The sequence below is a fragment of the Staurois parvus genome, unplaced genomic scaffold (assembly GCF_062004578.1).
Source record: "Staurois parvus isolate SC_StPar_1 unplaced genomic scaffold, SC_StPar_1.0 ptg003474l, whole genome shotgun sequence".
In the NCBI taxonomy this organism is placed as follows: domain Eukaryota; kingdom Metazoa; phylum Chordata; class Amphibia; order Anura; family Ranidae; genus Staurois; species Staurois parvus.
The window spans coordinates 39,821-64,160 of record NW_028321270.1 but is presented as its reverse complement, the minus strand read 5'-3'; the positions used below and the strand labels follow the sequence as shown (position 1 = coordinate 64,160).

At 56.9% G+C, this 24,340-nt stretch overlaps 21 non-coding genes across 21 annotated transcripts; all 21 read left to right on the top strand.

Moving 5' to 3' along the window:
• The first annotated feature begins 623 nt into the window (after positions 1-623).
• Positions 624-814, top strand: LOC149428142 (U2 spliceosomal RNA). The gene has a single exon (XR_016310858.1). It is a non-coding gene; the product is annotated as a U2 spliceosomal RNA (small nuclear RNA).
• Positions 815-1,771: 957 nt separating this feature from the next.
• Positions 1,772-1,962, top strand: LOC149428141 (U2 spliceosomal RNA). Its single transcript, XR_016310857.1, has one exon. It is a non-coding gene; the product is annotated as a U2 spliceosomal RNA (small nuclear RNA).
• Positions 1,963-2,919: 957 nt separating this feature from the next.
• Positions 2,920-3,110, top strand: LOC149428140 (U2 spliceosomal RNA). Its single transcript, XR_016310856.1, has one exon. It is a non-coding gene; the product is annotated as a U2 spliceosomal RNA (small nuclear RNA).
• A 957-nt stretch (positions 3,111-4,067) lies between these two features.
• Positions 4,068-4,258, top strand: LOC149428139 (U2 spliceosomal RNA). The gene has a single exon (XR_016310855.1). It is a non-coding gene; the product is annotated as a U2 spliceosomal RNA (small nuclear RNA).
• A 957-nt stretch (positions 4,259-5,215) lies between these two features.
• Positions 5,216-5,406, top strand: LOC149428138 (U2 spliceosomal RNA). Its single transcript, XR_016310922.1, has one exon. It is a non-coding gene; the product is annotated as a U2 spliceosomal RNA (small nuclear RNA).
• Positions 5,407-6,363: 957 nt separating this feature from the next.
• Positions 6,364-6,554, top strand: LOC149428137 (U2 spliceosomal RNA). Its single transcript, XR_016310921.1, has one exon. It is a non-coding gene; the product is annotated as a U2 spliceosomal RNA (small nuclear RNA).
• A 957-nt stretch (positions 6,555-7,511) lies between these two features.
• Positions 7,512-7,702, top strand: LOC149428136 (U2 spliceosomal RNA). Its single transcript, XR_016310920.1, has one exon. It is a non-coding gene; the product is annotated as a U2 spliceosomal RNA (small nuclear RNA).
• A 957-nt stretch (positions 7,703-8,659) lies between these two features.
• LOC149428135 (U2 spliceosomal RNA) lies at positions 8,660-8,850 on the top strand. The gene has a single exon (XR_016310919.1). It is a non-coding gene; the product is annotated as a U2 spliceosomal RNA (small nuclear RNA).
• A 955-nt stretch (positions 8,851-9,805) lies between these two features.
• On the top strand, positions 9,806-9,996 carry LOC149428134 (U2 spliceosomal RNA). Its single transcript, XR_016310918.1, has one exon. It is a non-coding gene; the product is annotated as a U2 spliceosomal RNA (small nuclear RNA).
• A 957-nt stretch (positions 9,997-10,953) lies between these two features.
• LOC149428133 (U2 spliceosomal RNA) lies at positions 10,954-11,144 on the top strand. The gene has a single exon (XR_016310916.1). It is a non-coding gene; the product is annotated as a U2 spliceosomal RNA (small nuclear RNA).
• Positions 11,145-12,101: 957 nt separating this feature from the next.
• LOC149428132 (U2 spliceosomal RNA) lies at positions 12,102-12,292 on the top strand. The gene has a single exon (XR_016310915.1). It is a non-coding gene; the product is annotated as a U2 spliceosomal RNA (small nuclear RNA).
• A 957-nt stretch (positions 12,293-13,249) lies between these two features.
• On the top strand, positions 13,250-13,440 carry LOC149428131 (U2 spliceosomal RNA). The gene has a single exon (XR_016310914.1). It is a non-coding gene; the product is annotated as a U2 spliceosomal RNA (small nuclear RNA).
• A 957-nt stretch (positions 13,441-14,397) lies between these two features.
• On the top strand, positions 14,398-14,588 carry LOC149428130 (U2 spliceosomal RNA). Its single transcript, XR_016310913.1, has one exon. It is a non-coding gene; the product is annotated as a U2 spliceosomal RNA (small nuclear RNA).
• Positions 14,589-15,545: 957 nt separating this feature from the next.
• Positions 15,546-15,736, top strand: LOC149428129 (U2 spliceosomal RNA). Its single transcript, XR_016310912.1, has one exon. It is a non-coding gene; the product is annotated as a U2 spliceosomal RNA (small nuclear RNA).
• A 957-nt stretch (positions 15,737-16,693) lies between these two features.
• On the top strand, positions 16,694-16,884 carry LOC149428128 (U2 spliceosomal RNA). The gene has a single exon (XR_016310911.1). It is a non-coding gene; the product is annotated as a U2 spliceosomal RNA (small nuclear RNA).
• A 957-nt stretch (positions 16,885-17,841) lies between these two features.
• Positions 17,842-18,032, top strand: LOC149428127 (U2 spliceosomal RNA). The gene has a single exon (XR_016310910.1). It is a non-coding gene; the product is annotated as a U2 spliceosomal RNA (small nuclear RNA).
• A 957-nt stretch (positions 18,033-18,989) lies between these two features.
• On the top strand, positions 18,990-19,180 carry LOC149428126 (U2 spliceosomal RNA). The gene has a single exon (XR_016310909.1). It is a non-coding gene; the product is annotated as a U2 spliceosomal RNA (small nuclear RNA).
• Positions 19,181-20,137: 957 nt separating this feature from the next.
• Positions 20,138-20,328, top strand: LOC149428125 (U2 spliceosomal RNA). Its single transcript, XR_016310908.1, has one exon. It is a non-coding gene; the product is annotated as a U2 spliceosomal RNA (small nuclear RNA).
• Positions 20,329-21,285: 957 nt separating this feature from the next.
• Positions 21,286-21,476, top strand: LOC149428124 (U2 spliceosomal RNA). Its single transcript, XR_016310907.1, has one exon. It is a non-coding gene; the product is annotated as a U2 spliceosomal RNA (small nuclear RNA).
• A 957-nt stretch (positions 21,477-22,433) lies between these two features.
• Positions 22,434-22,624, top strand: LOC149428123 (U2 spliceosomal RNA). The gene has a single exon (XR_016310905.1). It is a non-coding gene; the product is annotated as a U2 spliceosomal RNA (small nuclear RNA).
• Positions 22,625-23,581: 957 nt separating this feature from the next.
• Positions 23,582-23,772, top strand: LOC149428122 (U2 spliceosomal RNA). Its single transcript, XR_016310904.1, has one exon. It is a non-coding gene; the product is annotated as a U2 spliceosomal RNA (small nuclear RNA).
• The last annotated feature ends 568 nt before the right edge of the window (positions 23,773-24,340 follow it).

The following is a 24,340-nucleotide window of genomic DNA, read 5'->3' as shown; positions in this document are numbered from 1 at the left end:
TTTGGTGCGTGTCACTTTCTTGCTTTCATTCTTGCTGGGCTTGCCTGGATGGGACGACGTGCCCAATGGCCTGAAAAGAAGCGAGGAGAGTCAGCAAGCTCTCTGTCTCTCCATCCGAAGGAAAGCAGGAAGTCAGCTGGCTGGGAAGCCGAGCTTTCAGCCCGTCCGAAGGAGGAAGGAGGGAGGCCTGGCTGGAAGCAACCCGAGAGAGAGAGCTGCTGCTCTGCTCAGCTCGACTCTGGGACGGCCGCTCGAGCTGCCGCACGGATATGCCATGCCAAGGCCTGTGTCTCCCTCTAGTGGCCCGCCTCGCCCGCGTCGCCCTAGAGGCGGGGCCATGCAAACGACCGTGCTGCTGATTTCTCCCCAAACCAGCAGCACCTGCTGGTGCCCACTTGGGCTAGAGGAGGAGCAGACTGGGCCCAGGGGATGGAAGCCAAGTGTCCAGGGAGGGAGTGGAGGCAGGGGAGCCAGGCCCTGGGCCAGAGGTGTGAATTTTGGCAGCCCCAGCCACCTGGGAGAGCCCTGCGGAGGAGTGGGCCCCCTGCGGCCCGTGGAGCTCTCAGCGAGCCCGTCCCCTCTGCCCGTTCGGGCGGCCCTCGGGTAGGCCCGAGTTTCCGGTTATCGCTTCTCGGCCTTTTGGCTAAGATCAAGTGTAGTATCTGTTCTTATCAGTTTAATATCTGATACGTCCCCTATCTGGGGACCATATATTAAATGGATTTTTAGAACAGGGAGATGGAAGAAGAGCTTGCTCTGTCCACTCCACGCATCGACCTGGTATTGCAGTACCTCCAGGACCGGTGCACCCCTCTTATGCGGTTTTCCAAAAGCAGACATAGAAGAAGAGAAATGACTACGACAAGCAGTCACTCTCCTTTCTTTCCCCAAGAAGGAAAGGAAAGGGCACAAGGTCACACCTGTGATGGGAGTGATCGAGGCCCATCCCAGTGGTCCTAACCAGCCTTGGCCTTGGCTCCTGCAGACCAGACGGCAGCCTGCTGGCTTCATTGTGTTGTGTGTTATTGTTGTTGTCCTCCTCCTCATTGTGCCTTATCTGTGTTTGTTGCTGATAACTCCTAACGAGGTGTGAAAAGCCTCATTCCATTAAAGGTGTTTTTAACCCTGGGTGTGCCTGTGTGCTTTTGTTTGGTGCGTGTCACTTTCTTGCTTTCATTCTTGCTGGGCTTGCCTGGATGGGACGACGTGCCCAATGGCCTGAAAAGAAGCGAGGAGAGTCAGCAAGCTCTCTGTCTCTCCATCCGAAGGAAAGCAGGAAGTCAGCTGGCTGGGAAGCCGAGCTTTCAGCCCGTCCGAAGGAGGAAGGAGGGAGGCCTGGCTGGAAGCAACCCGAGAGAGAGAGCTGCTGCTCTGCTCAGCTCGACTCTGGGACGGCCGCTCGAGCTGCCGCACGGATATGCCATGCCAAGGCCTGTGTCTCCCTCTAGTGGCCCGCCTCGCCCGCGTCGCCCTAGAGGCGGGGCCATGCAAACGACCGTGCTGCTGATTTCTCCCCAAACCAGCAGCACCTGCTGGTGCCCACTTGGGCTAGAGGAGGAGCAGACTGGGCCCAGGGGATGGAAGCCAAGTGTCCAGGGAGGGAGTGGAGGCAGGGGAGCCAGGCCCTGGGCCAGAGGTGTGAATTTTGGCAGCCCCAGCCACCTGGGAGAGCCCTGCGGAGGAGTGGGCCCCCTGCGGCCCGTGGAGCTCTCAGCGAGCCCGTCCCCTCTGCCCGTTCGGGCGGCCCTCGGGTAGGCCCGAGTTTCCGGTTATCGCTTCTCGGCCTTTTGGCTAAGATCAAGTGTAGTATCTGTTCTTATCAGTTTAATATCTGATACGTCCCCTATCTGGGGACCATATATTAAATGGATTTTTAGAACAGGGAGATGGAAGAAGAGCTTGCTCTGTCCACTCCACGCATCGACCTGGTATTGCAGTACCTCCAGGACCGGTGCACCCCTCTTATGCGGTTTTCCAAAAGCAGACATAGAAGAAGAGAAATGACTACGACAAGCAGTCACTCTCCTTTCTTTCCCCAAGAAGGAAAGGAAAGGGCACAAGGTCACACCTGTGATGGGAGTGATCGAGGCCCATCCCAGTGGTCCTAACCAGCCTTGGCCTTGGCTCCTGCAGACCAGACGGCAGCCTGCTGGCTTCATTGTGTTGTGTGTTATTGTTGTTGTCCTCCTCCTCATTGTGCCTTATCTGTGTTTGTTGCTGATAACTCCTAACGAGGTGTGAAAAGCCTCATTCCATTAAAGGTGTTTTTAACCCTGGGTGTGCCTGTGTGCTTTTGTTTGGTGCGTGTCACTTTCTTGCTTTCATTCTTGCTGGGCTTGCCTGGATGGGACGACGTGCCCAATGGCCTGAAAAGAAGCGAGGAGAGTCAGCAAGCTCTCTGTCTCTCCATCCGAAGGAAAGCAGGAAGTCAGCTGGCTGGGAAGCCGAGCTTTCAGCCCGTCCGAAGGAGGAAGGAGGGAGGCCTGGCTGGAAGCAACCCGAGAGAGAGAGCTGCTGCTCTGCTCAGCTCGACTCTGGGACGGCCGCTCGAGCTGCCGCACGGATATGCCATGCCAAGGCCTGTGTCTCCCTCTAGTGGCCCGCCTCGCCCGCGTCGCCCTAGAGGCGGGGCCATGCAAACGACCGTGCTGCTGATTTCTCCCCAAACCAGCAGCACCTGCTGGTGCCCACTTGGGCTAGAGGAGGAGCAGACTGGGCCCAGGGGATGGAAGCCAAGTGTCCAGGGAGGGAGTGGAGGCAGGGGAGCCAGGCCCTGGGCCAGAGGTGTGAATTTTGGCAGCCCCAGCCACCTGGGAGAGCCCTGCGGAGGAGTGGGCCCCCTGCGGCCCGTGGAGCTCTCAGCGAGCCCGTCCCCTCTGCCCGTTCGGGCGGCCCTCGGGTAGGCCCGAGTTTCCGGTTATCGCTTCTCGGCCTTTTGGCTAAGATCAAGTGTAGTATCTGTTCTTATCAGTTTAATATCTGATACGTCCCCTATCTGGGGACCATATATTAAATGGATTTTTAGAACAGGGAGATGGAAGAAGAGCTTGCTCTGTCCACTCCACGCATCGACCTGGTATTGCAGTACCTCCAGGACCGGTGCACCCCTCTTATGCGGTTTTCCAAAAGCAGACATAGAAGAAGAGAAATGACTACGACAAGCAGTCACTCTCCTTTCTTTCCCCAAGAAGGAAAGGAAAGGGCACAAGGTCACACCTGTGATGGGAGTGATCGAGGCCCATCCCAGTGGTCCTAACCAGCCTTGGCCTTGGCTCCTGCAGACCAGACGGCAGCCTGCTGGCTTCATTGTGTTGTGTGTTATTGTTGTTGTCCTCCTCCTCATTGTGCCTTATCTGTGTTTGTTGCTGATAACTCCTAACGAGGTGTGAAAAGCCTCATTCCATTAAAGGTGTTTTTAACCCTGGGTGTGCCTGTGTGCTTTTGTTTGGTGCGTGTCACTTTCTTGCTTTCATTCTTGCTGGGCTTGCCTGGATGGGACGACGTGCCCAATGGCCTGAAAAGAAGCGAGGAGAGTCAGCAAGCTCTCTGTCTCTCCATCCGAAGGAAAGCAGGAAGTCAGCTGGCTGGGAAGCCGAGCTTTCAGCCCGTCCGAAGGAGGAAGGAGGGAGGCCTGGCTGGAAGCAACCCGAGAGAGAGAGCTGCTGCTCTGCTCAGCTCGACTCTGGGACGGCCGCTCGAGCTGCCGCACGGATATGCCATGCCAAGGCCTGTGTCTCCCTCTAGTGGCCCGCCTCGCCCGCGTCGCCCTAGAGGCGGGGCCATGCAAACGACCGTGCTGCTGATTTCTCCCCAAACCAGCAGCACCTGCTGGTGCCCACTTGGGCTAGAGGAGGAGCAGACTGGGCCCAGGGGATGGAAGCCAAGTGTCCAGGGAGGGAGTGGAGGCAGGGGAGCCAGGCCCTGGGCCAGAGGTGTGAATTTTGGCAGCCCCAGCCACCTGGGAGAGCCCTGCGGAGGAGTGGGCCCCCTGCGGCCCGTGGAGCTCTCAGCGAGCCCGTCCCCTCTGCCCGTTCGGGCGGCCCTCGGGTAGGCCCGAGTTTCCGGTTATCGCTTCTCGGCCTTTTGGCTAAGATCAAGTGTAGTATCTGTTCTTATCAGTTTAATATCTGATACGTCCCCTATCTGGGGACCATATATTAAATGGATTTTTAGAACAGGGAGATGGAAGAAGAGCTTGCTCTGTCCACTCCACGCATCGACCTGGTATTGCAGTACCTCCAGGACCGGTGCACCCCTCTTATGCGGTTTTCCAAAAGCAGACATAGAAGAAGAGAAATGACTACGACAAGCAGTCACTCTCCTTTCTTTCCCCAAGAAGGAAAGGAAAGGGCACAAGGTCACACCTGTGATGGGAGTGATCGAGGCCCATCCCAGTGGTCCTAACCAGCCTTGGCCTTGGCTCCTGCAGACCAGACGGCAGCCTGCTGGCTTCATTGTGTTGTGTGTTATTGTTGTTGTCCTCCTCCTCATTGTGCCTTATCTGTGTTTGTTGCTGATAACTCCTAACGAGGTGTGAAAAGCCTCATTCCATTAAAGGTGTTTTTAACCCTGGGTGTGCCTGTGTGCTTTTGTTTGGTGCGTGTCACTTTCTTGCTTTCATTCTTGCTGGGCTTGCCTGGATGGGACGACGTGCCCAATGGCCTGAAAAGAAGCGAGGAGAGTCAGCAAGCTCTCTGTCTCTCCATCCGAAGGAAAGCAGGAAGTCAGCTGGCTGGGAAGCCGAGCTTTCAGCCCGTCCGAAGGAGGAAGGAGGGAGGCCTGGCTGGAAGCAACCCGAGAGAGAGAGCTGCTGCTCTGCTCAGCTCGACTCTGGGACGGCCGCTCGAGCTGCCGCACGGATATGCCATGCCAAGGCCTGTGTCTCCCTCTAGTGGCCCGCCTCGCCCGCGTCGCCCTAGAGGCGGGGCCATGCAAACGACCGTGCTGCTGATTTCTCCCCAAACCAGCAGCACCTGCTGGTGCCCACTTGGGCTAGAGGAGGAGCAGACTGGGCCCAGGGGATGGAAGCCAAGTGTCCAGGGAGGGAGTGGAGGCAGGGGAGCCAGGCCCTGGGCCAGAGGTGTGAATTTTGGCAGCCCCAGCCACCTGGGAGAGCCCTGCGGAGGAGTGGGCCCCCTGCGGCCCGTGGAGCTCTCAGCGAGCCCGTCCCCTCTGCCCGTTCGGGCGGCCCTCGGGTAGGCCCGAGTTTCCGGTTATCGCTTCTCGGCCTTTTGGCTAAGATCAAGTGTAGTATCTGTTCTTATCAGTTTAATATCTGATACGTCCCCTATCTGGGGACCATATATTAAATGGATTTTTAGAACAGGGAGATGGAAGAAGAGCTTGCTCTGTCCACTCCACGCATCGACCTGGTATTGCAGTACCTCCAGGACCGGTGCACCCCTCTTATGCGGTTTTCCAAAAGCAGACATAGAAGAAGAGAAATGACTACGACAAGCAGTCACTCTCCTTTCTTTCCCCAAGAAGGAAAGGAAAGGGCACAAGGTCACACCTGTGATGGGAGTGATCGAGGCCCATCCCAGTGGTCCTAACCAGCCTTGGCCTTGGCTCCTGCAGACCAGACGGCAGCCTGCTGGCTTCATTGTGTTGTGTGTTATTGTTGTTGTCCTCCTCCTCATTGTGCCTTATCTGTGTTTGTTGCTGATAACTCCTAACGAGGTGTGAAAAGCCTCATTCCATTAAAGGTGTTTTTAACCCTGGGTGTGCCTGTGTGCTTTTGTTTGGTGCGTGTCACTTTCTTGCTTTCATTCTTGCTGGGCTTGCCTGGATGGGACGACGTGCCCAATGGCCTGAAAAGAAGCGAGGAGAGTCAGCAAGCTCTCTGTCTCTCCATCCGAAGGAAAGCAGGAAGTCAGCTGGCTGGGAAGCCGAGCTTTCAGCCCGTCCGAAGGAGGAAGGAGGGAGGCCTGGCTGGAAGCAACCCGAGAGAGAGAGCTGCTGCTCTGCTCAGCTCGACTCTGGGACGGCCGCTCGAGCTGCCGCACGGATATGCCATGCCAAGGCCTGTGTCTCCCTCTAGTGGCCCGCCTCGCCCGCGTCGCCCTAGAGGCGGGGCCATGCAAACGACCGTGCTGCTGATTTCTCCCCAAACCAGCAGCACCTGCTGGTGCCCACTTGGGCTAGAGGAGGAGCAGACTGGGCCCAGGGGATGGAAGCCAAGTGTCCAGGGAGGGAGTGGAGGCAGGGGAGCCAGGCCCTGGGCCAGAGGTGTGAATTTTGGCAGCCCCAGCCACCTGGGAGAGCCCTGCGGAGGAGTGGGCCCCCTGCGGCCCGTGGAGCTCTCAGCGAGCCCGTCCCCTCTGCCCGTTCGGGCGGCCCTCGGGTAGGCCCGAGTTTCCGGTTATCGCTTCTCGGCCTTTTGGCTAAGATCAAGTGTAGTATCTGTTCTTATCAGTTTAATATCTGATACGTCCCCTATCTGGGGACCATATATTAAATGGATTTTTAGAACAGGGAGATGGAAGAAGAGCTTGCTCTGTCCACTCCACGCATCGACCTGGTATTGCAGTACCTCCAGGACCGGTGCACCCCTCTTATGCGGTTTTCCAAAAGCAGACATAGAAGAAGAGAAATGACTACGACAAGCAGTCACTCTCCTTTCTTTCCCCAAGAAGGAAAGGAAAGGGCACAAGGTCACACCTGTGATGGGAGTGATCGAGGCCCATCCCAGTGGTCCTAACCAGCCTTGGCCTTGGCTCCTGCAGACCAGACGGCAGCCTGCTGGCTTCATTGTGTTGTGTGTTATTGTTGTTGTCCTCCTCCTCATTGTGCCTTATCTGTGTTTGTTGCTGATAACTCCTAACGAGGTGTGAAAAGCCTCATTCCATTAAAGGTGTTTTTAACCCTGGGTGTGCCTGTGTGCTTTTGTTTGGTGCGTGTCACTTTCTTGCTTTCATTCTTGCTGGGCTTGCCTGGATGGGACGACGTGCCCAATGGCCTGAAAAGAAGCGAGGAGAGTCAGCAAGCTCTCTGTCTCTCCATCCGAAGGAAAGCAGGAAGTCAGCTGGCTGGGAAGCCGAGCTTTCAGCCCGTCCGAAGGAGGAAGGAGGGAGGCCTGGCTGGAAGCAACCCGAGAGAGAGAGCTGCTGCTCTGCTCAGCTCGACTCTGGGACGGCCGCTCGAGCTGCCGCACGGATATGCCATGCCAAGGCCTGTGTCTCCCTCTAGTGGCCCGCCTCGCCCGCGTCGCCCTAGAGGCGGGGCCATGCAAACGACCGTGCTGCTGATTTCTCCCCAAACCAGCAGCACCTGCTGGTGCCCACTTGGGCTAGAGGAGGAGCAGACTGGGCCCAGGGGATGGAAGCCAAGTGTCCAGGGAGGGAGTGGAGGCAGGGGAGCCAGGCCCTGGGCCAGAGGTGTGAATTTTGGCAGCCCCAGCCACCTGGGAGAGCCCTGCGGAGGAGTGGGCCCCCTGCGGCCCGTGGAGCTCTCAGCGAGCCCGTCCCCTCTGCCCGTTCGGGCGGCCCTCGGGTAGGCCCGAGTTTCCGGTTATCGCTTCTCGGCCTTTTGGCTAAGATCAAGTGTAGTATCTGTTCTTATCAGTTTAATATCTGATACGTCCCCTATCTGGGGACCATATATTAAATGGATTTTTAGAACAGGGAGATGGAAGAAGAGCTTGCTCTGTCCACTCCACGCATCGACCTGGTATTGCAGTACCTCCAGGACCGGTGCACCCCTCTTATGCGGTTTTCCAAAAGCAGACATAGAAGAAGAGAAATGACTACGACAAGCAGTCACTCTCCTTTCTTTCCCCAAGAAGGAAAGGAAAGGGCACAAGGTCACACCTGTGATGGGAGTGATCGAGGCCCATCCCAGTGGTCCTAACCAGCCTTGGCCTTGGCTCCTGCAGACCAGACGGCAGCCTGCTGGCTTCATTGTGTTGTGTGTTATTGTTGTTGTCCTCCTCCTCATTGTGCCTTATCTGTGTTTGTTGCTGATAACTCCTAACGAGGTGTGAAAAGCCTCATTCCATTAAAGGTGTTTTTAACCCTGGGTGTGCCTGTGTGCTTTTGTTTGGTGCGTGTCACTTTCTTGCTTTCATTCTTGCTGGGCTTGCCTGGATGGGACGACGTGCCCAATGGCCTGAAAAGAAGCGAGGAGAGTCAGCAAGCTCTCTGTCTCTCCATCCGAAGGAAAGCAGGAAGTCAGCTGGCTGGGAAGCCGAGCTTTCAGCCCGTCCGAAGGAGGAAGGAGGGAGGCCTGGCTGGAAGCAACCCGAGAGAGAGAGCTGCTGCTCTGCTCAGCTCGACTCTGGGACGGCCGCTCGAGCTGCCGCACGGATATGCCATGCCAAGGCCTGTGTCTCCCTCTAGTGGCCCGCCTCGCCCGCGTCGCCCTAGAGGCGGGGCCATGCAAACGACCGTGCTGCTGATTTCTCCCCAAACCAGCAGCACCTGCTGGTGCCCACTTGGGCTAGAGGAGGAGCAGACTGGGCCCAGGGGATGGAAGCCAAGTGTCCAGGGAGGGAGTGGAGGCAGGGGAGCCAGGCCCTGGGCCAGAGGTGTGAATTTTGGCAGCCCCAGCCACCTGGGAGAGCCCTGCGGAGGAGTGGGCCCCCTGCGGCCCGTGGAGCTCTCAGCGAGCCCGTCCCCTCTGCCCGTTCGGGCGGCCCTCGGGTAGGCCCGAGTTTCCGGTTATCGCTTCTCGGCCTTTTGGCTAAGATCAAGTGTAGTATCTGTTCTTATCAGTTTAATATCTGATACGTCCCCTATCTGGGGACCATATATTAAATGGATTTTTAGAACAGGGAGATGGAAGAAGAGCTTGCTCTGTCCACTCCACGCATCGACCTGGTATTGCAGTACCTCCAGGACCGGTGCACCCCTCTTATGCGGTTTTCCAAAAGCAGACATAGAAGAAGAGAAATGACTACGACAAGCAGTCACTCTCCTTTCTTTCCCCAAGAAGGAAAGGAAAGGGCACAAGGTCACACCTGTGATGGGAGTGATCGAGGCCCATCCCAGTGGTCCTAACCAGCCTTGGCCTTGGCTCCTGCAGACCAGACGGCAGCCTGCTGGCTTCATTGTGTTGTGTTATTGTTGTTGTCCTCCTCCTCATTGTGCCTTATCTGTGTTTGTTGCTGATAACTCCTAACGAGGTGTGAAAAGCCTCATTCCATTAAAGGTGTTTTTAACCCTGGGTGTGCCTGTGTGCTTTTGTTTGGTGCGTGTCACTTTCTTGCTTTCATTCTTGCTGGGCTTGCCTGGATGGGACGACGTGCCCAATGGCCTGAAAAGAAGCGAGGAGAGTCAGCAAGCTCTCTGTCTCTCCATCCGAAGGAAAGCAGGAAGTCAGCTGGCTGGGAAGCCGAGCTTTCAGCCCGTCCGAAGGAGGAAGGAGGGAGGCCTGGCTGGAAGCAACCCGAGAGAGAGAGCTGCTGCTCTGCTCAGCTCGACTCTGGGACGGCCGCTCGAGCTGCCGCACGGATATGCCATGCCAAGGCCTGTGTCTCCCTCTAGTGGCCCGCCTCGCCCGCGTCGCCCTAGAGGCGGGGCCATGCAAACGACCGTGCTGCTGATTTCTCCCCAAACCAGCAGCACCTGCTGGTGCCCACTTGGGCTAGAGGAGGAGCAGACTGGGCCCAGGGGATGGAAGCCAAGTGTCCAGGGAGGGAGTGGAGGCAGGGGAGCCAGGCCCTGGGCCAGAGGTGTGAATTTTGGCAGCCCCAGCCACCTGGGAGAGCCCTGCGGAGGAGTGGGCCCCCTGCGGCCCGTGGAGCTCTCAGCGAGCCCGTCCCCTCTGCCCGTTCGGGCGGCCCTCGGGTAGGCCCGAGTTTCCGGTTATCGCTTCTCGGCCTTTTGGCTAAGATCAAGTGTAGTATCTGTTCTTATCAGTTTAATATCTGATACGTCCCCTATCTGGGGACCATATATTAAATGGATTTTTAGAACAGGGAGATGGAAGAAGAGCTTGCTCTGTCCACTCCACGCATCGACCTGGTATTGCAGTACCTCCAGGACCGGTGCACCCCTCTTATGCGGTTTTCCAAAAGCAGACATAGAAGAAGAGAAATGACTACGACAAGCAGTCACTCTCCTTTCTTTCCCCAAGAAGGAAAGGAAAGGGCACAAGGTCACACCTGTGATGGGAGTGATCGAGGCCCATCCCAGTGGTCCTAACCAGCCTTGGCCTTGGCTCCTGCAGACCAGACGGCAGCCTGCTGGCTTCATTGTGTTGTGTGTTATTGTTGTTGTCCTCCTCCTCATTGTGCCTTATCTGTGTTTGTTGCTGATAACTCCTAACGAGGTGTGAAAAGCCTCATTCCATTAAAGGTGTTTTTAACCCTGGGTGTGCCTGTGTGCTTTTGTTTGGTGCGTGTCACTTTCTTGCTTTCATTCTTGCTGGGCTTGCCTGGATGGGACGACGTGCCCAATGGCCTGAAAAGAAGCGAGGAGAGTCAGCAAGCTCTCTGTCTCTCCATCCGAAGGAAAGCAGGAAGTCAGCTGGCTGGGAAGCCGAGCTTTCAGCCCGTCCGAAGGAGGAAGGAGGGAGGCCTGGCTGGAAGCAACCCGAGAGAGAGAGCTGCTGCTCTGCTCAGCTCGACTCTGGGACGGCCGCTCGAGCTGCCGCACGGATATGCCATGCCAAGGCCTGTGTCTCCCTCTAGTGGCCCGCCTCGCCCGCGTCGCCCTAGAGGCGGGGCCATGCAAACGACCGTGCTGCTGATTTCTCCCCAAACCAGCAGCACCTGCTGGTGCCCACTTGGGCTAGAGGAGGAGCAGACTGGGCCCAGGGGATGGAAGCCAAGTGTCCAGGGAGGGAGTGGAGGCAGGGGAGCCAGGCCCTGGGCCAGAGGTGTGAATTTTGGCAGCCCCAGCCACCTGGGAGAGCCCTGCGGAGGAGTGGGCCCCCTGCGGCCCGTGGAGCTCTCAGCGAGCCCGTCCCCTCTGCCCGTTCGGGCGGCCCTCGGGTAGGCCCGAGTTTCCGGTTATCGCTTCTCGGCCTTTTGGCTAAGATCAAGTGTAGTATCTGTTCTTATCAGTTTAATATCTGATACGTCCCCTATCTGGGGACCATATATTAAATGGATTTTTAGAACAGGGAGATGGAAGAAGAGCTTGCTCTGTCCACTCCACGCATCGACCTGGTATTGCAGTACCTCCAGGACCGGTGCACCCCTCTTATGCGGTTTTCCAAAAGCAGACATAGAAGAAGAGAAATGACTACGACAAGCAGTCACTCTCCTTTCTTTCCCCAAGAAGGAAAGGAAAGGGCACAAGGTCACACCTGTGATGGGAGTGATCGAGGCCCATCCCAGTGGTCCTAACCAGCCTTGGCCTTGGCTCCTGCAGACCAGACGGCAGCCTGCTGGCTTCATTGTGTTGTGTGTTATTGTTGTTGTCCTCCTCCTCATTGTGCCTTATCTGTGTTTGTTGCTGATAACTCCTAACGAGGTGTGAAAAGCCTCATTCCATTAAAGGTGTTTTTAACCCTGGGTGTGCCTGTGTGCTTTTGTTTGGTGCGTGTCACTTTCTTGCTTTCATTCTTGCTGGGCTTGCCTGGATGGGACGACGTGCCCAATGGCCTGAAAAGAAGCGAGGAGAGTCAGCAAGCTCTCTGTCTCTCCATCCGAAGGAAAGCAGGAAGTCAGCTGGCTGGGAAGCCGAGCTTTCAGCCCGTCCGAAGGAGGAAGGAGGGAGGCCTGGCTGGAAGCAACCCGAGAGAGAGAGCTGCTGCTCTGCTCAGCTCGACTCTGGGACGGCCGCTCGAGCTGCCGCACGGATATGCCATGCCAAGGCCTGTGTCTCCCTCTAGTGGCCCGCCTCGCCCGCGTCGCCCTAGAGGCGGGGCCATGCAAACGACCGTGCTGCTGATTTCTCCCCAAACCAGCAGCACCTGCTGGTGCCCACTTGGGCTAGAGGAGGAGCAGACTGGGCCCAGGGGATGGAAGCCAAGTGTCCAGGGAGGGAGTGGAGGCAGGGGAGCCAGGCCCTGGGCCAGAGGTGTGAATTTTGGCAGCCCCAGCCACCTGGGAGAGCCCTGCGGAGGAGTGGGCCCCCTGCGGCCCGTGGAGCTCTCAGCGAGCCCGTCCCCTCTGCCCGTTCGGGCGGCCCTCGGGTAGGCCCGAGTTTCCGGTTATCGCTTCTCGGCCTTTTGGCTAAGATCAAGTGTAGTATCTGTTCTTATCAGTTTAATATCTGATACGTCCCCTATCTGGGGACCATATATTAAATGGATTTTTAGAACAGGGAGATGGAAGAAGAGCTTGCTCTGTCCACTCCACGCATCGACCTGGTATTGCAGTACCTCCAGGACCGGTGCACCCCTCTTATGCGGTTTTCCAAAAGCAGACATAGAAGAAGAGAAATGACTACGACAAGCAGTCACTCTCCTTTCTTTCCCCAAGAAGGAAAGGAAAGGGCACAAGGTCACACCTGTGATGGGAGTGATCGAGGCCCATCCCAGTGGTCCTAACCAGCCTTGGCCTTGGCTCCTGCAGACCAGACGGCAGCCTGCTGGCTTCATTGTGTTGTGTGTTATTGTTGTTGTCCTCCTCCTCATTGTGCCTTATCTGTGTTTGTTGCTGATAACTCCTAACGAGGTGTGAAAAGCCTCATTCCATTAAAGGTGTTTTTAACCCTGGGTGTGCCTGTGTGCTTTTGTTTGGTGCGTGTCACTTTCTTGCTTTCATTCTTGCTGGGCTTGCCTGGATGGGACGACGTGCCCAATGGCCTGAAAAGAAGCGAGGAGAGTCAGCAAGCTCTCTGTCTCTCCATCCGAAGGAAAGCAGGAAGTCAGCTGGCTGGGAAGCCGAGCTTTCAGCCCGTCCGAAGGAGGAAGGAGGGAGGCCTGGCTGGAAGCAACCCGAGAGAGAGAGCTGCTGCTCTGCTCAGCTCGACTCTGGGACGGCCGCTCGAGCTGCCGCACGGATATGCCATGCCAAGGCCTGTGTCTCCCTCTAGTGGCCCGCCTCGCCCGCGTCGCCCTAGAGGCGGGGCCATGCAAACGACCGTGCTGCTGATTTCTCCCCAAACCAGCAGCACCTGCTGGTGCCCACTTGGGCTAGAGGAGGAGCAGACTGGGCCCAGGGGATGGAAGCCAAGTGTCCAGGGAGGGAGTGGAGGCAGGGGAGCCAGGCCCTGGGCCAGAGGTGTGAATTTTGGCAGCCCCAGCCACCTGGGAGAGCCCTGCGGAGGAGTGGGCCCCCTGCGGCCCGTGGAGCTCTCAGCGAGCCCGTCCCCTCTGCCCGTTCGGGCGGCCCTCGGGTAGGCCCGAGTTTCCGGTTATCGCTTCTCGGCCTTTTGGCTAAGATCAAGTGTAGTATCTGTTCTTATCAGTTTAATATCTGATACGTCCCCTATCTGGGGACCATATATTAAATGGATTTTTAGAACAGGGAGATGGAAGAAGAGCTTGCTCTGTCCACTCCACGCATCGACCTGGTATTGCAGTACCTCCAGGACCGGTGCACCCCTCTTATGCGGTTTTCCAAAAGCAGACATAGAAGAAGAGAAATGACTACGACAAGCAGTCACTCTCCTTTCTTTCCCCAAGAAGGAAAGGAAAGGGCACAAGGTCACACCTGTGATGGGAGTGATCGAGGCCCATCCCAGTGGTCCTAACCAGCCTTGGCCTTGGCTCCTGCAGACCAGACGGCAGCCTGCTGGCTTCATTGTGTTGTGTGTTATTGTTGTTGTCCTCCTCCTCATTGTGCCTTATCTGTGTTTGTTGCTGATAACTCCTAACGAGGTGTGAAAAGCCTCATTCCATTAAAGGTGTTTTTAACCCTGGGTGTGCCTGTGTGCTTTTGTTTGGTGCGTGTCACTTTCTTGCTTTCATTCTTGCTGGGCTTGCCTGGATGGGACGACGTGCCCAATGGCCTGAAAAGAAGCGAGGAGAGTCAGCAAGCTCTCTGTCTCTCCATCCGAAGGAAAGCAGGAAGTCAGCTGGCTGGGAAGCCGAGCTTTCAGCCCGTCCGAAGGAGGAAGGAGGGAGGCCTGGCTGGAAGCAACCCGAGAGAGAGAGCTGCTGCTCTGCTCAGCTCGACTCTGGGACGGCCGCTCGAGCTGCCGCACGGATATGCCATGCCAAGGCCTGTGTCTCCCTCTAGTGGCCCGCCTCGCCCGCGTCGCCCTAGAGGCGGGGCCATGCAAACGACCGTGCTGCTGATTTCTCCCCAAACCAGCAGCACCTGCTGGTGCCCACTTGGGCTAGAGGAGGAGCAGACTGGGCCCAGGGGATGGAAGCCAAGTGTCCAGGGAGGGAGTGGAGGCAGGGGAGCCAGGCCCTGGGCCAGAGGTGTGAATTTTGGCAGCCCCAGCCACCTGGGAGAGCCCTGCGGAGGAGTGGGCCCCCTGCGGCCCGTGGAGCTCTCAGCGAGCCCGTCCCCTCTGCCCGTTCGGGCGGCCCTCGGGTAGGCCCGAGTTTCCGGTTATCGCTTCTCGGCCTTTTGGCTAAGATCAAGTGTAGTATCTGTTCTTATCAGTTTAATATCTGATACGTCCCCTATCTGGGGACCATATATTAAATGGATTTTTAGAACAGGGAGATGGAAGAAGAGCTTGCTCTGTCCACTCCACGCATCGACCTGGTATTGCAGTACCTCCAGGACCGGTGCACCCCTCTTATGCGGTTTTCCAAAAGCAGACATAGAAGAAGAGAAATGACTACGACAAGCAGTCACTCTCCTTTCTTTCCCCAAGAAGGAAAGGAAAGGGCACAAGGTCACACCTGTGATGGGAGTGATCGAGGCCCATCCCAGTGGTCCTAACCAGCCTTGGCCTTGGCTCCTGCAGACCAGACGGCAGCCTGCTGGCTTCATTGTGTTGTGTGTTATTGTTGTTGTCCTCCTCCTCATTGTGCCTTATCTGTGTTTGTTGCTGATAACTCCTAACGAGGTGTGAAAAGCCTCATTCCATTAAAGGTGTTTTTAACCCTGGGTGTGCCTGTGTGCTTTTGTTTGGTGCGTGTCACTTTCTTGCTTTCATTCTTGCTGGGCTTGCCTGGATGGGACGACGTGCCCAATGGCCTGAAAAGAAGCGAGGAGAGTCAGCAAGCTCTCTGTCTCTCCATCCGAAGGAAAGCAGGAAGTCAGCTGGCTGGGAAGCCGAGCTTTCAGCCCGTCCGAAGGAGGAAGGAGGGAGGCCTGGCTGGAAGCAACCCGAGAGAGAGAGCTGCTGCTCTGCTCAGCTCGACTCTGGGACGGCCGCTCGAGCTGCCGCACGGATATGCCATGCCAAGGCCTGTGTCTCCCTCTAGTGGCCCGCCTCGCCCGCGTCGCCCTAGAGGCGGGGCCATGCAAACGACCGTGCTGCTGATTTCTCCCCAAACCAGCAGCACCTGCTGGTGCCCACTTGGGCTAGAGGAGGAGCAGACTGGGCCCAGGGGATGGAAGCCAAGTGTCCAGGGAGGGAGTGGAGGCAGGGGAGCCAGGCCCTGGGCCAGAGGTGTGAATTTTGGCAGCCCCAGCCACCTGGGAGAGCCCTGCGGAGGAGTGGGCCCCCTGCGGCCCGTGGAGCTCTCAGCGAGCCCGTCCCCTCTGCCCGTTCGGGCGGCCCTCGGGTAGGCCCGAGTTTCCGGTTATCGCTTCTCGGCCTTTTGGCTAAGATCAAGTGTAGTATCTGTTCTTATCAGTTTAATATCTGATACGTCCCCTATCTGGGGACCATATATTAAATGGATTTTTAGAACAGGGAGATGGAAGAAGAGCTTGCTCTGTCCACTCCACGCATCGACCTGGTATTGCAGTACCTCCAGGACCGGTGCACCCCTCTTATGCGGTTTTCCAAAAGCAGACATAGAAGAAGAGAAATGACTACGACAAGCAGTCACTCTCCTTTCTTTCCCCAAGAAGGAAAGGAAAGGGCACAAGGTCACACCTGTGATGGGAGTGATCGAGGCCCATCCCAGTGGTCCTAACCAGCCTTGGCCTTGGCTCCTGCAGACCAGACGGCAGCCTGCTGGCTTCATTGTGTTGTGTGTTATTGTTGTTGTCCTCCTCCTCATTGTGCCTTATCTGTGTTTGTTGCTGATAACTCCTAACGAGGTGTGAAAAGCCTCATTCCATTAAAGGTGTTTTTAACCCTGGGTGTGCCTGTGTGCTTTTGTTTGGTGCGTGTCACTTTCTTGCTTTCATTCTTGCTGGGCTTGCCTGGATGGGACGACGTGCCCAATGGCCTGAAAAGAAGCGAGGAGAGTCAGCAAGCTCTCTGTCTCTCCATCCGAAGGAAAGCAGGAAGTCAGCTGGCTGGGAAGCCGAGCTTTCAGCCCGTCCGAAGGAGGAAGGAGGGAGGCCTGGCTGGAAGCAACCCGAGAGAGAGAGCTGCTGCTCTGCTCAGCTCGACTCTGGGACGGCCGCTCGAGCTGCCGCACGGATATGCCATGCCAAGGCCTGTGTCTCCCTCTAGTGGCCCGCCTCGCCCGCGTCGCCCTAGAGGCGGGGCCATGCAAACGACCGTGCTGCTGATTTCTCCCCAAACCAGCAGCACCTGCTGGTGCCCACTTGGGCTAGAGGAGGAGCAGACTGGGCCCAGGGGATGGAAGCCAAGTGTCCAGGGAGGGAGTGGAGGCAGGGGAGCCAGGCCCTGGGCCAGAGGTGTGAATTTTGGCAGCCCCAGCCACCTGGGAGAGCCCTGCGGAGGAGTGGGCCCCCTGCGGCCCGTGGAGCTCTCAGCGAGCCCGTCCCCTCTGCCCGTTCGGGCGGCCCTCGGGTAGGCCCGAGTTTCCGGTTATCGCTTCTCGGCCTTTTGGCTAAGATCAAGTGTAGTATCTGTTCTTATCAGTTTAATATCTGATACGTCCCCTATCTGGGGACCATATATTAAATGGATTTTTAGAACAGGGAGATGGAAGAAGAGCTTGCTCTGTCCACTCCACGCATCGACCTGGTATTGCAGTACCTCCAGGACCGGTGCACCCCTCTTATGCGGTTTTCCAAAAGCAGACATAGAAGAAGAGAAATGACTACGACAAGCAGTCACTCTCCTTTCTTTCCCCAAGAAGGAAAGGAAAGGGCACAAGGTCACACCTGTGATGGGAGTGATCGAGGCCCATCCCAGTGGTCCTAACCAGCCTTGGCCTTGGCTCCTGCAGACCAGACGGCAGCCTGCTGGCTTCATTGTGTTGTGTGTTATTGTTGTTGTCCTCCTCCTCATTGTGCCTTATCTGTGTTTGTTGCTGATAACTCCTAACGAGGTGTGAAAAGCCTCATTCCATTAAAGGTGTTTTTAACCCTGGGTGTGCCTGTGTGCTTTTGTTTGGTGCGTGTCACTTTCTTGCTTTCATTCTTGCTGGGCTTGCCTGGATGGGACGACGTGCCCAATGGCCTGAAAAGAAGCGAGGAGAGTCAGCAAGCTCTCTGTCTCTCCATCCGAAGGAAAGCAGGAAGTCAGCTGGCTGGGAAGCCGAGCTTTCAGCCCGTCCGAAGGAGGAAGGAGGGAGGCCTGGCTGGAAGCAACCCGAGAGAGAGAGCTGCTGCTCTGCTCAGCTCGACTCTGGGACGGCCGCTCGAGCTGCCGCACGGATATGCCATGCCAAGGCCTGTGTCTCCCTCTAGTGGCCCGCCTCGCCCGCGTCGCCCTAGAGGCGGGGCCATGCAAACGACCGTGCTGCTGATTTCTCCCCAAACCAGCAGCACCTGCTGGTGCCCACTTGGGCTAGAGGAGGAGCAGACTGGGCCCAGGGGATGGAAGCCAAGTGTCCAGGGAGGGAGTGGAGGCAGGGGAGCCAGGCCCTGGGCCAGAGGTGTGAATTTTGGCAGCCCCAGCCACCTGGGAGAGCCCTGCGGAGGAGTGGGCCCCCTGCGGCCCGTGGAGCTCTCAGCGAGCCCGTCCCCTCTGCCCGTTCGGGCGGCCCTCGGGTAGGCCCGAGTTTCCGGTTATCGCTTCTCGGCCTTTTGGCTAAGATCAAGTGTAGTATCTGTTCTTATCAGTTTAATATCTGATACGTCCCCTATCTGGGGACCATATATTAAATGGATTTTTAGAACAGGGAGATGGAAGAAGAGCTTGCTCTGTCCACTCCACGCATCGACCTGGTATTGCAGTACCTCCAGGACCGGTGCACCCCTCTTATGCGGTTTTCCAAAAGCAGACATAGAAGAAGAGAAATGACTACGACAAGCAGTCACTCTCCTTTCTTTCCCCAAGAAGGAAAGGAAAGGGCACAAGGTCACACCTGTGATGGGAGTGATCGAGGCCCATCCCAGTGGTCCTAACCAGCCTTGGCCTTGGCTCCTGCAGACCAGACGGCAGCCTGCTGGCTTCATTGTGTTGTGTGTTATTGTTGTTGTCCTCCTCCTCATTGTGCCTTATCTGTGTTTGTTGCTGATAACTCCTAACGAGGTGTGAAAAGCCTCATTCCATTAAAGGTGTTTTTAACCCTGGGTGTGCCTGTGTGCTTTTGTTTGGTGCGTGTCACTTTCTTGCTTTCATTCTTGCTGGGCTTGCCTGGATGGGACGACGTGCCCAATGGCCTGAAAAGAAGCGAGGAGAGTCAGCAAGCTCTCTGTCTCTCCATCCGAAGGAAAGCAGGAAGTCAGCTGGCTGGGAAGCCGAGCTTTCAGCCCGTCCGAAGGAGGAAGGAGGGAGGCCTGGCTGGAAGCAACCCGAGAGAGAGAGCTGCTGCTCTGCTCAGCTCGACTCTGGGACGGCCGCTCGAGCTGCCGCACGGATATGCCATGCCAAGGCCTGTGTCTCCCTCTAGTGGCCCGCCTCGCCCGCGTCGCCCTAGAGGCGGGGCCATGCAAACGACCGTGCTGCTGATTTCTCCCCAAACCAGCAGCACCTGCTGGTGCCCACTTGGGCTAGAGGAGGAGCAGACTGGGCCCAGGGGATGGAAGCCAAGTGTCCAGGGAGGGAGTGGAGGCAGGGGAGCCAGGCCCTGGGCCAGAGGTGTGAATTTTGGCAGCCCCAGCCACCTGGGAGAGCCCTGCGGAGGAGTGGGCCCCCTGCGGCCCGTGGAGCTCTCAGCGAGCCCGTCCCCTCTGCCCGTTCGGGCGGCCCTCGGGTAGGCCCGAGTTTCCGGTTATCGCTTCTCGGCCTTTTGGCTAAGATCAAGTGTAGTATCTGTTCTTATCAGTTTAATATCTGATACGTCCCCTATCTGGGGACCATATATTAAATGGATTTTTAGAACAGGGAGATGGAAGAAGAGCTTGCTCTGTCCACTCCACGCATCGACCTGGTATTGCAGTACCTCCAGGACCGGTGCACCCCTCTTATGCGGTTTTCCAAAAGCAGACATAGAAGAAGAGAAATGACTACGACAAGCAGTCACTCTCCTTTCTTTCCCCAAGAAGGAAAGGAAAGGGCACAAGGTCACACCTGTGATGGGAGTGATCGAGGCCCATCCCAGTGGTCCTAACCAGCCTTGGCCTTGGCTCCTGCAGACCAGACGGCAGCCTGCTGGCTTCATTGTGTTGTGTGTTATTGTTGTTGTCCTCCTCCTCATTGTGCCTTATCTGTGTTTGTTGCTGATAACTCCTAACGAGGTGTGAAAAGCCTCATTCCATTAAAGGTGTTTTTAACCCTGGGTGTGCCTGTGTGCTTTTGTTTGGTGCGTGTCACTTTCTTGCTTTCATTCTTGCTGGGCTTGCCTGGATGGGACGACGTGCCCAATGGCCTGAAAAGAAGCGAGGAGAGTCAGCAAGCTCTCTGTCTCTCCATCCGAAGGAAAGCAGGAAGTCAGCTGGCTGGGAAGCCGAGCTTTCAGCCCGTCCGAAGGAGGAAGGAGGGAGGCCTGGCTGGAAGCAACCCGAGAGAGAGAGCTGCTGCTCTGCTCAGCTCGACTCTGGGACGGCCGCTCGAGCTGCCGCACGGATATGCCATGCCAAGGCCTGTGTCTCCCTCTAGTGGCCCGCCTCGCCCGCGTCGCCCTAGAGGCGGGGCCATGCAAACGACCGTGCTGCTGATTTCTCCCCAAACCAGCAGCACCTGCTGGTGCCCACTTGGGCTAGAGGAGGAGCAGACTGGGCCCAGGGGATGGAAGCCAAGTGTCCAGGGAGGGAGTGGAGGCAGGGGAGCCAGGCCCTGGGCCAGAGGTGTGAATTTTGGCAGCCCCAGCCACCTGGGAGAGCCCTGCGGAGGAGTGGGCCCCCTGCGGCCCGTGGAGCTCTCAGCGAGCCCGTCCCCTCTGCCCGTTCGGGCGGCCCTCGGGTAGGCCCGAGTTTCCGGTTATCGCTTCTCGGCCTTTTGGCTAAGATCAAGTGTAGTATCTGTTCTTATCAGTTTAATATCTGATACGTCCCCTATCTGGGGACCATATATTAAATGGATTTTTAGAACAGGGAGATGGAAGAAGAGCTTGCTCTGTCCACTCCACGCATCGACCTGGTATTGCAGTACCTCCAGGACCGGTGCACCCCTCTTATGCGGTTTTCCAAAAGCAGACATAGAAGAAGAGAAATGACTACGACAAGCAGTCACTCTCCTTTCTTTCCCCAAGAAGGAAAGGAAAGGGCACAAGGTCACACCTGTGATGGGAGTGATCGAGGCCCATCCCAGTGGTCCTAACCAGCCTTGGCCTTGGCTCCTGCAGACCAGACGGCAGCCTGCTGGCTTCATTGTGTTGTGTGTTATTGTTGTTGTCCTCCTCCTCATTGTGCCTTATCTGTGTTTGTTGCTGATAACTCCTAACGAGGTGTGAAAAGCCTCATTCCATTAAAGGTGTTTTTAACCCTGGGTGTGCCTGTGTGCTTTTGTTTGGTGCGTGTCACTTTCTTGCTTTCATTCTTGCTGGGCTTGCCTGGATGGGACGACGTGCCCAATGGCCTGAAAAGAAGCGAGGAGAGTCAGCAAGCTCTCTGTCTCTCCATCCGAAGGAAAGCAGGAAGTCAGCTGGCTGGGAAGCCGAGCTTTCAGCCCGTCCGAAGGAGGAAGGAGGGAGGCCTGGCTGGAAGCAACCCGAGAGAGAGAGCTGCTGCTCTGCTCAGCTCGACTCTGGGACGGCCGCTCGAGCTGCCGCACGGATATGCCATGCCAAGGCCTGTGTCTCCCTCTAGTGGCCCGCCTCGCCCGCGTCGCCCTAGAGGCGGGGCCATGCAAACGACCGTGCTGCTGATTTCTCCCCAAACCAGCAGCACCTGCTGGTGCCCACTTGGGCTAGAGGAGGAGCAGACTGGGCCCAGGGGATGGAAGCCAAGTGTCCAGGGAGGGAGTGGAGGCAGGGGAGCCAGGCCCTGGGCCAGAGGTGTGAATTTTGGCAGCCCCAGCCACCTGGGAGAGCCCTGCGGAGGAGTGGGCCCCCTGCGGCCCGTGGAGCTCTCAGCGAGCCCGTCCCCTCTGCCCGTTCGGGCGGCCCTCGGGTAGGCCCGAGTTTCCGGTTATCGCTTCTCGGCCTTTTGGCTAAGATCAAGTGTAGTATCTGTTCTTATCAGTTTAATATCTGATACGTCCCCTATCTGGGGACCATATATTAAATGGATTTTTAGAACAGGGAGATGGAAGAAGAGCTTGCTCTGTCCACTCCACGCATCGACCTGGTATTGCAGTACCTCCAGGACCGGTGCACCCCTCTTATGCGGTTTTCCAAAAGCAGACATAGAAGAAGAGAAATGACTACGACAAGCAGTCACTCTCCTTTCTTTCCCCAAGAAGGAAAGGAAAGGGCACAAGGTCACACCTGTGATGGGAGTGATCGAGGCCCATCCCAGTGGTCCTAACCAGCCTTGGCCTTGGCTCCTGCAGACCAGACGGCAGCCTGCTGGCTTCATTGTGTTGTGTGTTATTGTTGTTGTCCTCCTCCTCATTGTGCCTTATCTGTGTTTGTTGCTGATAACTCCTAACGAGGTGTGAAAAGCCTCATTCCATTAAAGGTGTTTTTAACCCTGGGTGTGCCTGTGTGCTTTTGTTTGGTGCGTGTCACTTTCTTGCTTTCATTCTTGCTGGGCTTGCCTGGATGGGACGACGTGCCCAATGGCCTGAAAAGAAGCGAGGAGAGTCAGCAAGCTCTCTGTCTCTCCATCCGAAGGAAAGCAGGAAGTCAGCTGGCTGGGAAGCCGAGCTTTCAGCCCGTCCGAAGGAGGAAGGAGGGAGGCCTGGCTGGAAGCAACCCGAGAGAGAGAGCTGCTGCTCTGCTCAGCTCGACTCTGGGACGGCCGCTCGAGCTGCCGCACGGATATGCCATGCCAAGGCCTGTGTCTCCCTCTAGTGGCCCGCCTCGCCCGCGTCGCCCTAGAGGCGGGGCCATGCAAACGACCGTGCTGCTGATTTCTCCCCAAACCAGCAGCACCTGCTGGTGCCCACTTGGGCTAGAGGAGGAGCAGACTGGGCCCAGGGGATGGAAGCCAAGTGTCCAGGGAGGGAGTGGAGGCAGGGGAGCCAGGCCCTGGGCCAGAGGTGTGAATTTTGGCAGCCCCAGCCACCTGGGAGAGCCCTGCGGAGGAGTGGGCCCCCTGCGGCCCGTGGAGCTCTCAGCGAGCCCGTCCCCTCTGCCCGTTCGGGCGGCCCTCGGGTAGGCCCGAGTTTCCGGTTATCGCTTCTCGGCCTTTTGGCTAAGATCAAGTGTAGTATCTGTTCTTATCAGTTTAATATCTGATACGTCCCCTATCTGGGGACCATATATTAAATGGATTTTTAGAACAGGGAGATGGAAGAAGAGCTTGCTCTGTCCACTCCACGCATCGACCTGGTATTGCAGTACCTCCAGGACCGGTGCACCCCTCTTATGCGGTTTTCCAAAAGCAGACATAGAAGAAGAGAAATGACTACGACAAGCAGTCACTCTCCTTTCTTTCCCCAAGAAGGAAAGGAAAGGGCACAAGGTCACACCTGTGATGGGAGTGATCGAGGCCCATCCCAGTGGTCCTAACCAGCCTTGGCCTTGGCTCCTGCAGACCAGACGGCAGCCTGCTGGCTTCATTGTGTTGTGTGTTATTGTTGTTGTCCTCCTCCTCATTGTGCCTTATCTGTGTTTGTTGCTGATAACTCCTAACGAGGTGTGAAAAGCCTCATTCCATTAAAGGTGTTTTTAACCCTGGGTGTGCCTGTGTGCTTTTGTTTGGTGCGTGTCACTTTCTTGCTTTCATTCTTGCTGGGCTTGCCTGGATGGGACGACGTGCCCAATGGCCTGAAAAGAAGCGAGGAGAGTCAGCAAGCTCTCTGTCTCTCCATCCGAAGGAAAGCAGGAAGTCAGCTGGCTGGGAAGCCGAGCTTTCAGCCCGTCCGAAGGAGGAAGGAGGGAGGCCTGGCTGGAAGCAACCCGAGAGAGAGAGCTGCTGCTCTGCTCAGCTCGACTCTGGGACGGCCGCTCGAGCTGCCGCACGGATATGCCATGCCAAGGCCTGTGTCTCCCTCTAGTGGCCCGCCTCGCCCGCGTCGCCCTAGAGGCGGGGCCATGCAAACGACCGTGCTGCTGATTTCTCCCCAAACCAGCAGCACCTGCTGGTGCCCACTTGGGCTAGAGGAGGAGCAGACTGGGCCCAGGGGATGGAAGCCAAGTGTCCAGGGAGGGAGTGGAGGCAGGGGAGCCAGGCCCTGGGCCAGAGGTGTGAATTTTGGCAGCCCCAGCCACCTGGGAGAGCCCTGCGGAGGAGTGGGCCCCCTGCGGCCCGTGGAGCTCTCAGCGAGCCCGTCCCCTCTGCCCGTTCGGGCGGCCCTCGGGTAGGCCCGAGTTTCCGGTTATCGCTTCTCGGCCTTTTGGCTAAGATCAAGTGTAGTATCTGTTCTTATCAGTTTAATATCTGATACGTCCCCTATCTGGGGACCATATATTAAATGGATTTTTAGAACAGGGAGATGGAAGAAGAGCTTGCTCTGTCCACTCCACGCATCGACCTGGTATTGCAGTACCTCCAGGACCGGTGCACCCCTCTTATGCGGTTTTCCAAAAGCAGACATAGAAGAAGAGAAATGACTACGACAAGCAGTCACTCTCCTTTCTTTCCCCAAGAAGGAAAGGAAAGGGCACAAGGTCACACCTGTGATGGGAGTGATCGAGGCCCATCCCAGTGGTCCTAACCAGCCTTGGCCTTGGCTCCTGCAGACCAGACGGCAGCCTGCTGGCTTCATTGTGTTGTGTGTTATTGTTGTTGTCCTCCTCCTCATTGTGCCTTATCTGTGTTTGTTGCTGATAACTCCTAACGAGGTGTGAAAAGCCTCATTCCATTAAAGGTGTTTTTAACCCTGGGTGTGCCTGTGTGCTTTTGTTTGGTGCGTGTCACTTTCTTGCTTTCATTCTTGCTGGGCTTGCCTGGATGGGACGACGTGCCCAATGGCCTGAAAAGAAGCGAGGAGAGTCAGCAAGCTCTCTGTCTCTCCATCCGAAGGAAAGCAGGAAGTCAGCTGGCTGGGAAGCCGAGCTTTCAGCCCGTCCGAAGGAGGAAGGAGGGAGGCCTGGCTGGAAGCAACCCGAGAGAGAGAGCTGCTGCTCTGCTCAGCTC